Source organism: Brachypodium distachyon, chromosome 4 (assembly GCF_000005505.3).
Source record: "Brachypodium distachyon strain Bd21 chromosome 4, Brachypodium_distachyon_v3.0, whole genome shotgun sequence".
Classification (NCBI taxonomy): Eukaryota; Viridiplantae; Streptophyta; class Magnoliopsida; order Poales; family Poaceae; genus Brachypodium; species Brachypodium distachyon.
Window position 1 is genome coordinate 32408772 of NC_016134.3, and position 13875 is coordinate 32422646.

The window sequence follows — 13875 nt, forward strand, 5'->3', positions numbered from 1 at the left end:
TCTACATCTGTACACGGCAGCCCCTTGCATGAACGTGTGGGTACGCCCCTGAGCACAACACCAAAACGTTTTGCAAAGGAGGCTGGATTGAGATAATAAATTTCCTTGGCAAACCTCGTATCTTCTTTAAAAGTAGTACTCCTTCCGTCCAACAAAAAATGTCTCAAGTTTGTCAAAATTTGAATGTATCTAGACATAACTTAGTATATAGATGCATTCAAATTTTGTCAAAGTTGAGACATCCTTTGTTGGACGGAGGGAGTATCTCAACTTAATTTCGCTTGCTGGTACTTCCGTTGCACTTCGAACCTCGTAGTTGGGTTTGTTCTTGACTGTTGTGGCAGCAAAAATGTGACAAACTCTATGGGTGAGTGTGAATCTTGTTGAACTTAAAAAATGGGGTCAGATGGTCCAAAACTTGTGTTGCGGATTCAGTTTGTGTTGGATGCGTTTCAGAGCCGCCACGTGTCTTACCAGCGTGGCCAAGTCACGCGCCGAGGGCATCAACGAATCCTCGAAACGGCGAGGTAGAGGGCAGGGAGAGCGAGGGACATGGCGGCGACGAGGGAGGAGGGCGACGTCATGCGGATTGACATTGGTGAGCCTGGGTCGAGCTGACGGGGTGCTAACGGAGGCTGAACGGTCGTCAGCGAGGAGTGGACAATGGTGACCACCGAAGCTGGGTTTCCGGCGGCATCCTCGCCGCCGTGGAGCTCGAGGTGAAGGGGTTTCAGGAGGAGACGGACCGGCGCCACGGTCGAAAAGAACGAGATGATTTCAGTATACGAAGAGGTACGAACTGGAATGAAAAATAAGAAGAAAAAAGGGACATTTTTGCAAAATTTCATTTACCTTGCATTACCTGGAGATGTGAAAGAAATTGTATATCGATCGCAGGAGTTAGAACGAAAAAATGCAAACCGTCTAAACAACCGTTGTGTCTAATTCGGACCAATCTGCGCACTTATTAACCGTCTAAACAAGTTTTGGACCACTTGGTCCCATTTTCAAATTCTTGTATGAAATTGCTGGCGTGCTTCAAGTTTATGTTTTGTGGGTGTTATTACCTCTAGGTTTATGTCTATCGAACGGATCTTAACAATCTCTCATCATTATGTTTTATATATTTTAGATACGATATACTCTACCTTGAAGCATCGAAAATAACTGGCCTTATTATGGTAACCCCACTTGACCAACTGGCTACTTACTGCTGCTATGGATGTTTTTTGAGACGATGATAGAGCCAGCTCACGAACACATAGAATCTAATCCAGAAAAAGGGCAAATCGACATGGACTCTTTCAAATGTTGTGCCTCCAGCCGAGGGAAACGTGAAGGAGACCGGCCTGGCGACGCCTGCAAGTTGGCTGACTTTCGCCAACCGTACTTGACCCACACTATAAGTCCAAGATTAATTCTTCGCATCGGATACCTTGCTTCCTTACCCTATAAATAGGTCCAGCTTCTTCACATTATCCCAACACAGGTTTGCAACACGCGATCGACCACTTCCCATAGCTGAAAGAAACTAGCTTAGCTGTGTGAGTTAACAATGTCTTCTCCGCATGCAACGGTGTTCTTGTTCGTCTTCCTTTTGGCCTCGCCGTCACATGCTCATGCTCGGGCGGTGCCAGATGACGGTGCCGACACCAACAGCAGCGGTGATGTTCCGGCAACGGCACCGCCGGCCGATACACCCGCGAACGGCGGCGCTGCTGGACGTAGCCGCACGCTTTGGTCAACGCCGAGCGACGGCGTTGGCCATTAACTGTATCATTCCCGTCCTGTGAACTGCTGTCTGCAGTCAACTTCTGAATTTTTGTGTGCCGGATGCACACTATATAAACACACATTCAAAGAAGTGGAGTACTATGTACCTCCGATCTAATAAAAGTGTCGCTGTCTTAAACTAGGTTTGAACCAGATTTAATTCAAAACTGACGCTTATTTTGGATAGGAGGGAGTACTGTATAATAAGAGAGAAAATATGCACTTTACTGTTTTTTCTCCTTCTGTCGATACGAAGACACTTGCAGATCTTCTGGTTGATATCTGTAATTTTCCCTGTTAGAAATGATATTGAACGGAATATTTTATTCAGCGGTCATTCCATTTAGGTGCTACCTGCATGTGTGACACAAACGAGTAGTCTGCGCCAGGTATTAGTCCGGAAGGGACTCTCGACCTGATGTCATGTCATGGTAGGCTGGTAGCACTGGATACCCATCGCTTTGATACATGACGTGAACCTCCGTTTTTATTTTCTTTGAAAGCACAAACTAGATATATATATATATATATATATCTTTTGCAGGATCTTATAAGGCTGGTGAGGCCAACGGAACTACCGACGGTTTTCGCAGTGATGTAATAATCCTACTCAGTACTCACCGTATTTATTACTATATTGCTTCAGGAGTAGTTAAGTTTATTTCCCTAAGCGTCTTTAGTCAGGTTTATATGGGTGATTTCTTATCGTCTTCCCAGGCAGTTCCACCCGAAGGGAACACTTCTCTACGGTTACAAGGTTCTCATTTCAACGCCACACACACACGGCTTAACAGAGAACTACACGCAGAGGTTTCTCCTATAGGATCCCTAGCATAAGCACCCACCCGTATAAACATGCTAAAAAGACCGAGGGAAAAACAAAACTACTTCATTTCACAATATAGCTTACATACGGTTTTCCCTTTCGGGAACCCCCGAAGGGTTCACACAAAGATAAAAAAATTACCTTACTACCTTCCCAGTCTTATGTTACAAATGCCTTGATTATACAGGCTTTATTACAGTGGGAAGTGGTACTACTACTACTAGAAAGCAGATAGTTTTCTGGCTAACTGTCCTGAACTACTTGCTATTCTGAAGGCTTGTGTTGTGCTCGATGGTTGTGTGTCACCCAATGCTGCAAAGAGCCTCCTTATATAGGCACCATGGCTGGCTCAAATAGTGCTCCCTTGCATTATTTACCTCACCTTTCTCCATGTCCATGATGCATCTCCTTTATAGGTCTTTATAGGTCCTAGGCTTCTTTTATAGCCTTTGGATGCATGCATGCATGGTGATAAGGGGTCTTTTGGCCTGCCACTTCTCTTTGGTTGCATACGAACGTGGCTTCCTTCATCTTGGGAGTACTCTTGTGTTTTAATGATAGTGTCTACGACACACTGCAGCCTTACTGTCTGCTTCCTTGACTATTCTTCGTCTGCACATCATAAATCATATGATCCCATGCATTTGTGATCTTGGATGCTGATGATGGGTCTTATATGCCTAATACATGCTAACGATGGCTCTTAAGATTTAATATTTTTGATGATTTATATTAATTTTTAATTAATTTTTTTTTTTGAATCATATTCAAATCAAATGATATTCTATCAACTATTCGGGGTATAGGTGTATATGTCCTCCCCGCCCGAATAATTGATAGTAATATCAATTAAAACTCTGGTTTTTGCCCGTGGCCTGCAATATCCATGTGATCATCTTCTGAAAGATTAAAATCAAATTTTGAAAGATTTAGTTCAATTTTTAAATCATGTTCTTTTTTCATTTCTTCAAATTTTTGCATGAGTTCAAGTCGTAATTCTTTGAAAATTTCTTCTTTTAACTCTTCTTTCCATATTTTTGAGGCATCTTCTAGTGCTTCGTTTATCTTCAGATCTATATATTCAGAGTCTAAAGGATCTACTCCTTTTATGAGGCAGTCTTTGTATGTTTGATATTTAGGAGATTCTTCTCCTTTTACCTTCTTTAATATTATTGTTTCTTCTTTTACATTCTTCGTATTTGATGAAGAAGAAATTTCTTCACCTTTGATCTTCTGGATATATTCTTTGGCTTTCGGTTCTATGTAATAATTTTCACCTATCATACCTCTTGCTCTACTCAATGCTTCATTGACATCAACATATTTCTTCCATGTTATGTCATCTTTCCTTTTCCTTGCATCTAGCTTTTCTTTTATTATTTCTTCAAAAGTCATATATATTCCAGGTCTGATTCCATCAAATAGTACATATAATGGCTTATATTCTTGCACTGCAATGTTTGCTGATATTGGTAACTTTTTGTTCATCATATTGAAATATTCAGCTAGGCTATTCAGGATTGATAGCATATAGCCTTTTTCTTCTCTTTTATTATTATATTGGAACCAGAAATTATCAAGTATGCATTCTTGAATTTCATCGAGGGCAATATGTCCCTTAGGTTTAAATTTGAATGTATTCGGGGGAAATATTTTGAGAGTGTTTTCATTTCCAAAGGTGAATACTTCCACCCCATTGGGAAGCAATCCACGCTTCATTCCTGCAAGATTGATGAACGGGAGAATATGTCAGGTAAACAATTATCTTTCCCCTTAATATGCTCAAAAACAACTTTATATCCATTTCCAGTTATGATATCTTCAAATAAAACCCATCTTCTAGTAGAACTCTTCTTACTATTGATTTGATTATAATATCTACATATTGCTTCACAATCAGTGCGTACTGTAAATTCTTTAAAGCCCAAGTATAGCCTAAACGCGTTTATTGCATGAACTACCGCGAGGATTTCTCTATCAATATTATTTACTGTTTTTAATTTATAACTTCCTGAGGCATAACTACATATCTTTTCTTCTGCCTTTGGAGAGTACTTATTGGGTTTTTGCTTTAATATAGCACCCCAACCTACTTTAGATGCATCGGTTTCGATTATAAAATAATAATCTTCTAATGGTAATTCTAAAGGTTTCAAATTTTTGACCTTTTCTTTTATGGCCTTGACTAACTTTATATCTTCAGAATTAAAATACCTTTGCCCATTCTTTCTTAATTTAGCATATAAAGGTTCAGCTAGTTTTGCTAGATTATCTATATAATTTCTTGCATAATTTACAATCCCTAGGAATTGTTGTAGAACCTTTTTATCATTCATAGAATCAGGAAATTGTAAAATTTTCTTTGCAATATGCTCTTGCAGATGTATTTTTCCTTCTCCTATTTCATGCCCAAGAAAATTGATTTTCTCTTTACAAATCTCCATTTTCTTTTTAGATAATATTAGCCCATTTTGTTCTACCTTCCTAAAAAAGACTTCAAGGTGAGCAATATGCTCCTTGTATGATTTTGAGAAAACCAATAAATCATCTACATATACTAATATAAATGCTTGATTCTCATTAAATATATTTTGCATCTTTCTCTGAAATAATGCAGGGGCATTTTTTAATCCTAAGGGCATTACCAGCCATTCATAATGACCTTGAGGGCATGTAAATGCTGTCCAAGGAATAGATTCCTCAGCCATTTTTACTTGCCAAAACCCGGCCTTTAAATCAAACTTAGAAAAATATTTGCTTCCTTGTATTCTATTAATCCATTCTTGCTTATTGGGTATATTGAATGCATCGTCTATTGTATTATCATTAAGTCTCTTGTAATTAATAACCATTCTAGATTTTCCCCTGACTTCCTCAGCGTGATTCCTAACTATAAAGGCAGCTGACCTATGAGGGCTTCTGCTTTCCCTAATGGCTTTTAATTTTAATAACTCTTCAATATGCATTTTGAATTCTTCTATATCCTTGGAAGTAGCTTCTATTGGTCCTGACTTGATTATGTAATCAGGATTGATAATATTTATCTTGCAGACTATGGAGTTCTTATCCCAATGTTTCATTGGTATTTCTCCAATGATTTGTATGTCTTCTAATTTTTGCACTATTTTGTCTATATCTTTCTTGGTTTTTATATCTCTATACCAATTTGGTGAGAATGATTGTAAACCTATACATTCGGTACACGTATTTTCTATATGGTATTCTTCTATGGCATTACTAAACTCTTCTTCTTTGCAGATTTCAAGAGAACCTTCATCAGCACTATATTTTTCATTTATATTAGATATTTCTGCATTTTGTACGGATTTTCTCTGTCTTATAATCTCAGATATGTATGGAACGTTATCTTGATATGGGATGAATGTAACTCCTTCTTCATGTATAATAGTGGTTTGCAAGGATTGTTGTAAAAATCTTAAACCTAGTATCATGTCATCCTTTATTACTGACAAATCTCTAATTGTAATTTCATCTATAATATATTTTGTTCCATTTATGTAAGATTCAATATTATAGGCCAATTGATTGTGAATCTTTTGTATTCCTGACATGTCTGTAGAGACTTCAGCTTTATCATTGTCTATAGTTTTAACTATTTCAGGGCATCTCGCAAAATACTTGTCATGAATGATGTTCTTTGTGCACCCTGTGTCTAATAGTGCTAATATTTTATAGGAAATATTTGGTTTTAATACTATTTTGACTGGGATTCTTATCCCCAGAACCTCCTTAAATGGTAAACGTACTATATATTTGTTTCCAAAGCTAGTAATGGCGTCCTTTAGTTGGATAAGCCTATCTCCTTTTCTTTCTTTTACTGTCACCATTTGATCCTTTAATTCAGTATTTTTGACCATATTATCTTCTTGACATTGATTACTACTACTATTATTTTCTAAATTATATTTTACCTCTTCTAGATCTGCTTCTAGTTTATTTATTCTATTCTCTAAATTTCTAACTCTACTAAATAAGATTCGTTCTTCTGGTTCACAAACTATTTCTTGTCTCCAGGCTTGATTTCTAGCCTTCAAACAAGAGGCACAAGCTTGTCTTAAGCATAAACTACATGTAGACCTATTTTCTTGGCTTGGATAGTATATACAAAACGCACATTTTATATTATAATCTCCTTTACCTCTAATCCAATCGTGCTCACAATCTACTTGATTCATCATTTCAATTTTTAAACCGACTAAATCATCTATTAGATTTATTTCATCTTCACTTGATTCTTCTTCTAAAGTATCATTTTCTACTTCATCTGTTTCTATGATAGAGTATATCGACTCATCATCTTTTATTTCTTCATCGCATACTAGGATATTTTCATTAACACTATCTATAATTAACACTCTTTCTTGCTCTTCATATTTACTAGAATACCTTTTCTGATCTTTATTAGGACAAGTTTTACTTAGGTGATCTGGTGAATTACATATAAAACACCTACATGTTTTATCATAAGTTTTTCTAGGATCATATCTTCTTACATTTCTCTTATCTAGATAAGGAGCTCTATTGTCAGATCTTCTTAGAAAATATCTTTTCTTTGTTCTAAAGTTCCTATTATCTCTCCTCTGGGGTTTGTAATATTTTTTATTTTTATGCCTATTTTCTCCGTATGTTAATGGTATTTGAACAATATTATTGCAAAAATTGTAGTCTGCTTTTTTCATAGATCTTTGGGCTTGTATATCCATACATACCTTTCTTAGTTGCTTAAAAACAAAATTAATGGCCTGAGATATATTTGAAACCGAACCATCTGTTTGTTTCTTATATTCTTCAAATATTATAGATCCTAAAGGGTCAGGTAATTTGTTAAAATATCTTTCTACTACCCCTTTATTAAAACCTTGTTTAGCGGTGGTAGCATTATATAAATAATGCTGAGAGAATTCTTTTATACCTTTCCAACTTGTTAACGTTAATTTTTCTATTTCTCGCAACCTCTCATTCGATGTGGTATCTCCTAAATCTGGGTCTTCTGCTATGACTATAAGTGATATAATGTTAGCGAAGTTATGGGGATTACTTCCAGCTGCTTTTAATTCTTCATATTGACTAGGAAATGTTTCTACCCATTGTTCCCATAAAACTTTTACAGATTCTCCTAAAAAGGTTTCAAGATAGGTTATCATATCTTCCACCTTATTACCTATGCTATGCTGATTTTGTATATATTTTTGAACTATTAAACCTTTCCATATGCTAATTATATTAGGCCAGTCTATTGGGTCATGGGCTGCTAGATTTAATATTGCACCCTCATTCTTATAATTTTGAAATTGTACTGGTTTTTCAAAATCTCTTCTTTTAGTACCCATATATCTATATTGTTCAGGGATGTATGTTGGTTGGAAATCATCTTTTTCTGGAGGCCATGTTCCAGCTGCTCTTCTTGGTCTTTCTCTCTCTCCTTCTCTTTTTACTGAAGTATCACCGTATGTCCTTCTTCTTTTGTTATTCATTTCTACTTCCATAGCTTCCATTGCATTTTCTAAATTGTGTATTCCTACATCATCTAGAGAGTTTATAAAGTCACTATTATCTTCAGATCCATCAAAAACTTCATCCTCTTTAAGCATATCTTTTATCGATTCTTCTTCTTCTTCATAACTTTCAGTTAGCAATTTATTATTTATGTCCCACTGCTCCTCTTCACCTACATCTTTATTTTTATGGCTCTGGTCTGTATTATTGGCTTTACTACTACCAACCTTATTTTCTTTTATCATTATGTTTTTATTTAGTCTGATTGAACTACCAATGACAGGCTTCTTCTCATTTCTTAATCTTTTTAATCTTGCAATCTCTCTAATGAAAAACAATTCCTTTTCTCTTATCTTAGGCCAATCTTTTGTCATAGAATTATTATATTCCCATTCTATACGTTTCAATTTTCCTTCGTAATGAATTATTTCAATGTTTAAATCTGCCTTTTCCATGTATTCAGTTACGCCACTATTTTTATTTTCATTAAACTCTGATTCAGAAGCAAAAGATTCAGTATCATCTATGGTTTCAGATTTATAATTTGTGAATCTAATGCTGCTGGTTCCTTCGCAGTTTTGGTAACTTATGTAGTTATTAGGTTGCTTTAATTCCTTCTTTTCAATTAGCTCGCTTATTTTCCACTCTTCTCCAGCTCTTTCTTCAGAACTGATTTTAAGAGGACTCATGAATTTTATACCTTTCGATTGCATGCTTTCAATTACATCGTCTACATTTACTCTATATTTAGAGCTGCTTTTATTAGTTAGTCTTCCTATAAACTCTATACTTACTAATAGATTTGTACCTTTAAATTTTTCATAACCTTTAGTTTGGAACCCAAGACTCATCTTATCGATAAATTCCTTCACAGGCATCATTAAGTCTGGAGCTATATAGGTTATTAATCTGTTTTCATTCATATCTCCTTCCATAAAGCCTAATGAAGCTTTATCTACTGATCCCCATCTTTTGTCTAATAATGTTATTAACACCTTTGCTCCTAATTTCTTTCTTGTCATTCCTTTGACTCCTATGATATACATACCTTGATGAATATATTTATACCCACAATATTTGAGTTCAGTTTCAATATTCTTACTCACAATTCTTAATTCTACTGGATGTGTTACCACACTTAACTCCACTTCTTTGGATATTCTATATAATCCACCTCTCCCTTCAAACAAACCCATGTGGTATACCTGCTGCGGTTTTATTTTTCTCAATGTATCTTTTTGATACCTTTCCAGGTCTCTTTCTAAGTCTATAACTTCTTCTAAACTATCGATATCATCAGCCTTGCTGCATGACATCCTATGCATCATTGTTAGCGGCTTTGATTCTTGTCTTATTAATTGGAGGTTTCTGTCTCTTCTAATGAAGCTTTTAGATAAGTCCATTTTTCTGAATTAATATTCCTTGGTGATGCAATTATTTCAGATGATGCTAACACAATATCTTTGTTACTTTGTTCACTATTTAGCTTATCTAAAATCTGAATTAATAACTGCAGGATTGTATTGTTTTGTCTTATTATTATTTTTGAGTCTTCCTTTGGAGAATCGTGGTCAGAAAAGCCAATCGACGGCGTTAAATATTTTTCCACTTCTTTTAAGGCTTGGCTATATTCAGTCATACAAATTACGAGAGAATCAAAGTTTTTACTTCTTGTACTAGTCTTTTAATTTCAGTTATATCTTGTCTTGTTTCAGTGCTTGGTAAAGAGTCTTTATTTTTATTTAGACAGTGCCCTATGCCTTTTCCAATGGATAACACTTCTTCTTTAATGTAATCGTTATTCTTACAAACTATACTTTGTTTTGTTTTGGCTTCTTCTAGCTTATGCAGAACTATAACAATTTTATTATTCAAACTATAGTATTTTTCTGCAAGTTTTTGGTATTCTTTAAATATATTATCAAATTTTTTGTCTAGATTATCTTGCCTTTTTCCCCAAGATATAAAGAAATTATATACTAAATCAACAACTGTATTTAGCTGACTATGAGTAGAATGCCAAATATGCTCTTCTGAGGGACTGACTCTGCACCTTATCTCAATATTTTCTTTAGTATGTATAACTTTACCTGCACAAACTTCTAAGTCTAGATACTTTAATCTTTCAATGATTACGACCTGGCTCTGAGACCACGAATATTTTTTATAAATAGATATTAGATACGTTAATATTCAAATTATTTCGGCTAATATTAGGTTATATGGTAAATTATGATTATCTTTTGCAGGATCTTATAAGGCTGGTGAGACCAACGGAACTACCGACGGTTTTTGCAGTGATGTAATAATCCTACTCAGTACTCACCGTATTTATTACTATATTGCTTCAGGAGTAGCTAAGTTTATTTCCCTAAGCGTCTTTAGTCAGGTTTATATGGGTGATTTCTTATCGTCTTTCCAGGCAGTTCCACCCGAAGGGAACACTTCTCTACGGTTACAAGGTTCTCATTTCAACGACACACAACCATCGAGCACAACACAAGCCTTCAGAATAGCAAGTAGTTCAGGACAGTTAGCCAGAAAACTATCTGCTTTCTAGTAGTAGTAGTACCACTTCCCACTGTAATAAAGCCTGTATAATCAAGGCATTTGTAACATAAGACTGGGAAGGTAGTAAGGTAATTTCTTTATCTTTGTGTGAACCCTTCGGGGGTTCCCGAAAGGGAAAACCGTATGTAAGCATATTAAGCACCAACAGGGGATTACAACGGTAGTGTCATATTGCACTACATGAAACCAAGAAATACAACAAACGTGCAGACGACGAAGAAGACAGCCGCCGGAGCCAGATGCCGGGCCACGCGAGAAATCTGGCGCACAACACAACCACAGCAACAGTCTTTAGGGACCTCCCGCGTGCGTGCCGCCGGCTCTACGGCTAGCACGTGAACCTCCGTTGTTGTCTATCCGGAAGGGAAATTACTCCGGCACATGCTACTACTGTACGCCTGTAATACCTGCATAGCACATAACGTTAGCTTTTAAAAAGCACTTCTCCTGTTTACACATGCATGAAGCTGAGAAGCATGTCTGGAGGTGCTTCCCGTTTACACATGAAGCTGAGAACCATGTGGTGGCGCGTGGGGTCGAATATGGCGGCGGTGCCGGCACCTGGAGTAGCTGGGTCGCGGCGGCGACCGCAGGCGCAGCCCTTCTTCTCTCTCGCCTGCACGCATCTCTAGGTCACGGACGGTGGGGAGGATAACTGTCGCAACACGCTCGCGAGCTATTGAAACTTTCCCCCAGACTAATACAAAACCTCCATCCTTGCCATATCATCACTAACGGGTCTAACATACCCGTCAGTGGTGAAAGACATGGCTAATGAGCCTAAAAGAACACGTCGGTGATGATTGCCTAGTGACTGCATTGACGAGTCATCACTGACGGGTCTAATGGGGCTCCTGAAGGGGCACATAGAGATAAACAAAAGTTTTTCCTACGCGAACTCCCAAGATCTAGCCGAGGTAGAAGGCCACGAGGATTACCACTAGACGCGCAGTTGCGGATTATTGATGCCGCGCCTTGATTCAGTGCAGTCCCTCGATCCGATCCAGCCGATCCAATCCCGCGATCGTCGAATTGCTGAACGTACAGCACCTCTGCCGGTATCCACACGTGCGAGGAAGAGCTCCGGCGGCGGACTGCTAGGTCCGGTGCGACGGTTGAACTGAATCGGGCTAGGGTTCTCAACGCATGAGAGTGGAAAAACTGTTGCCCCTTAGGCATCCCACGCCCCTGCTTATATATCGAATGGAAGTGGGCTCCAAGCCTTGTGGCCCATCCACCCTGCGAGTCCAACTCGCATTGTCAGCCCAATTCCAGTTCGGGTCCAACCCGACCAAATACTTGCTCCCGCTCTTAAGTGTGTGACCCCGCAGGCTCATGGCGACTTGGACACGATTGGAGTCCGACTCACAATCGATCAATCGGTAGCGGCTCCTAGCAGAACGTGCCGACTCCCAAGTACCATCGAGTCATGACGACGTACCTTCCAATGTGACATACGCCTTAGTCCCTTTTGCCTCACGATATACCTTGATGAACTATAGGCGATTAATCGTCATCCCTTTAATAGTTCAACTCTCTTCTCGATCTGTGATATACGATTCATCCGACTAACTCTTAGTCGATCGACCCGGTTAACAGTTAACCAAGTCGCGCATGGCCATACTTCCCGAATCATATCACTCGAGAGGGCCTAGAGAATATCTCTCCGGTCGGAGGGGCAAAATCTCATCTTGGTTATCCACATCACACAGCTTGATTCTCAGTCAACCCGAACTCTGCCTTTATAACTGCCCTGTTACGGAACAACGTTTGACAGAACCTAAGTTGGTGATCTACAACTCGGATTGTGCGATAACCTCAGGTCTAAGGATTACATTGATTGAGACATACAAATGACAACCTACTCGTTGCATCTCAATATGGGTCAGTCCGACTCGCTAAACTCTTTAGCCGAGTCCGTGTAAGCTGGAATGACATCACCATGCCCATGACAAGTGGAACCGAGTCATCAGCCAACTTTCACATTAGTCTAGGTTATGTGTCCAGCACAACCTCAATGACTAAGGACAATTTAGTATGAACAACATGAATACATAGTTCCACAATCAAATCACATATTCAATGATACATATCAAATGTTCAAATAAGGACAACTTAATAATATTTATGAATACATTGGGAATTACATCATACATGATTGCCTCTAGGGCATATTCCCAACAGCTCCCTCTCCGACAAGCCCCTAATAGGACCCGTTTGTGATGATATGGTCACCAGAGCTAAAGAGCCCCGTTTAGGTGACAATTAGCACAAGAGTTTTAGTTGCATGAAAAAATATCTAGAATTTTTTTTTTCTAAAACCAAATGTTCATAGATTGTGGTTCGATCCACGATATTTACTACAGAAAAATAACTTTTGTAACGATATCTATGTCTGATCTATGTGTGGTAGAAACTGAGGAATTTATCAAGAGAGATGAAAACTAAAAATAAGAACATCTCACTTAGAAAATATATGGGTTTGGCCAAGTATAAGTCACGTGAGAAATAGTTAGATCTCAGCCTATTTTTTGGCATGATTGTTTTTGCCACACTACCTGAGAAAACCCCACCAGTGATGGTCAAAAAATAGGGTTAGTGGCGGTGATCAGGCCCGCCACCAACCCTGCGCCACTGGTGTTTTACCACCAATGGCGGTGACTTGTTTCGGGACAAGATTCTCGGGGCATCCACTTATCACCGCCACTGGTGTTGCTCGTGAATGCCCCAAGAGTCTCCAGTGGCGGTGGATTTTTTGGTCCGTTTTAACCGTCATTGGAGGGATCACGGAAATTGTTTTCTGTTGTAGTGCCATTTTAATGGTTTTACGGCTGTTGTAGTGCCATTTTAATGGTTTTACAGCATTATCACTGGGTACTTTAAAAGTGACATCCCAGAAGGTTGAAAATCTTCTCCCGTACGTATTGTGAGTCTTAGCAACTGTCCAGGATCGAATGGACGAGGTAAGGGTGTCGTCATGGTACAGACGGTCTAAGATAAAACTATGCATCACGGATTGGGTCTTTGGTTCAAGCCTTCAAGGTGGAAGGAGCCTGGTGGAGCAGACGGTGTAACGCTAGATGCCCTCGTGGGTGCACTGGCCAGGTCACTAATTAGTAATAAACTGGGTTGTTGATGTCAATTCGATAAACTAAAAAAATTGGTTGGCGAAATTTATCAGAGCTGAC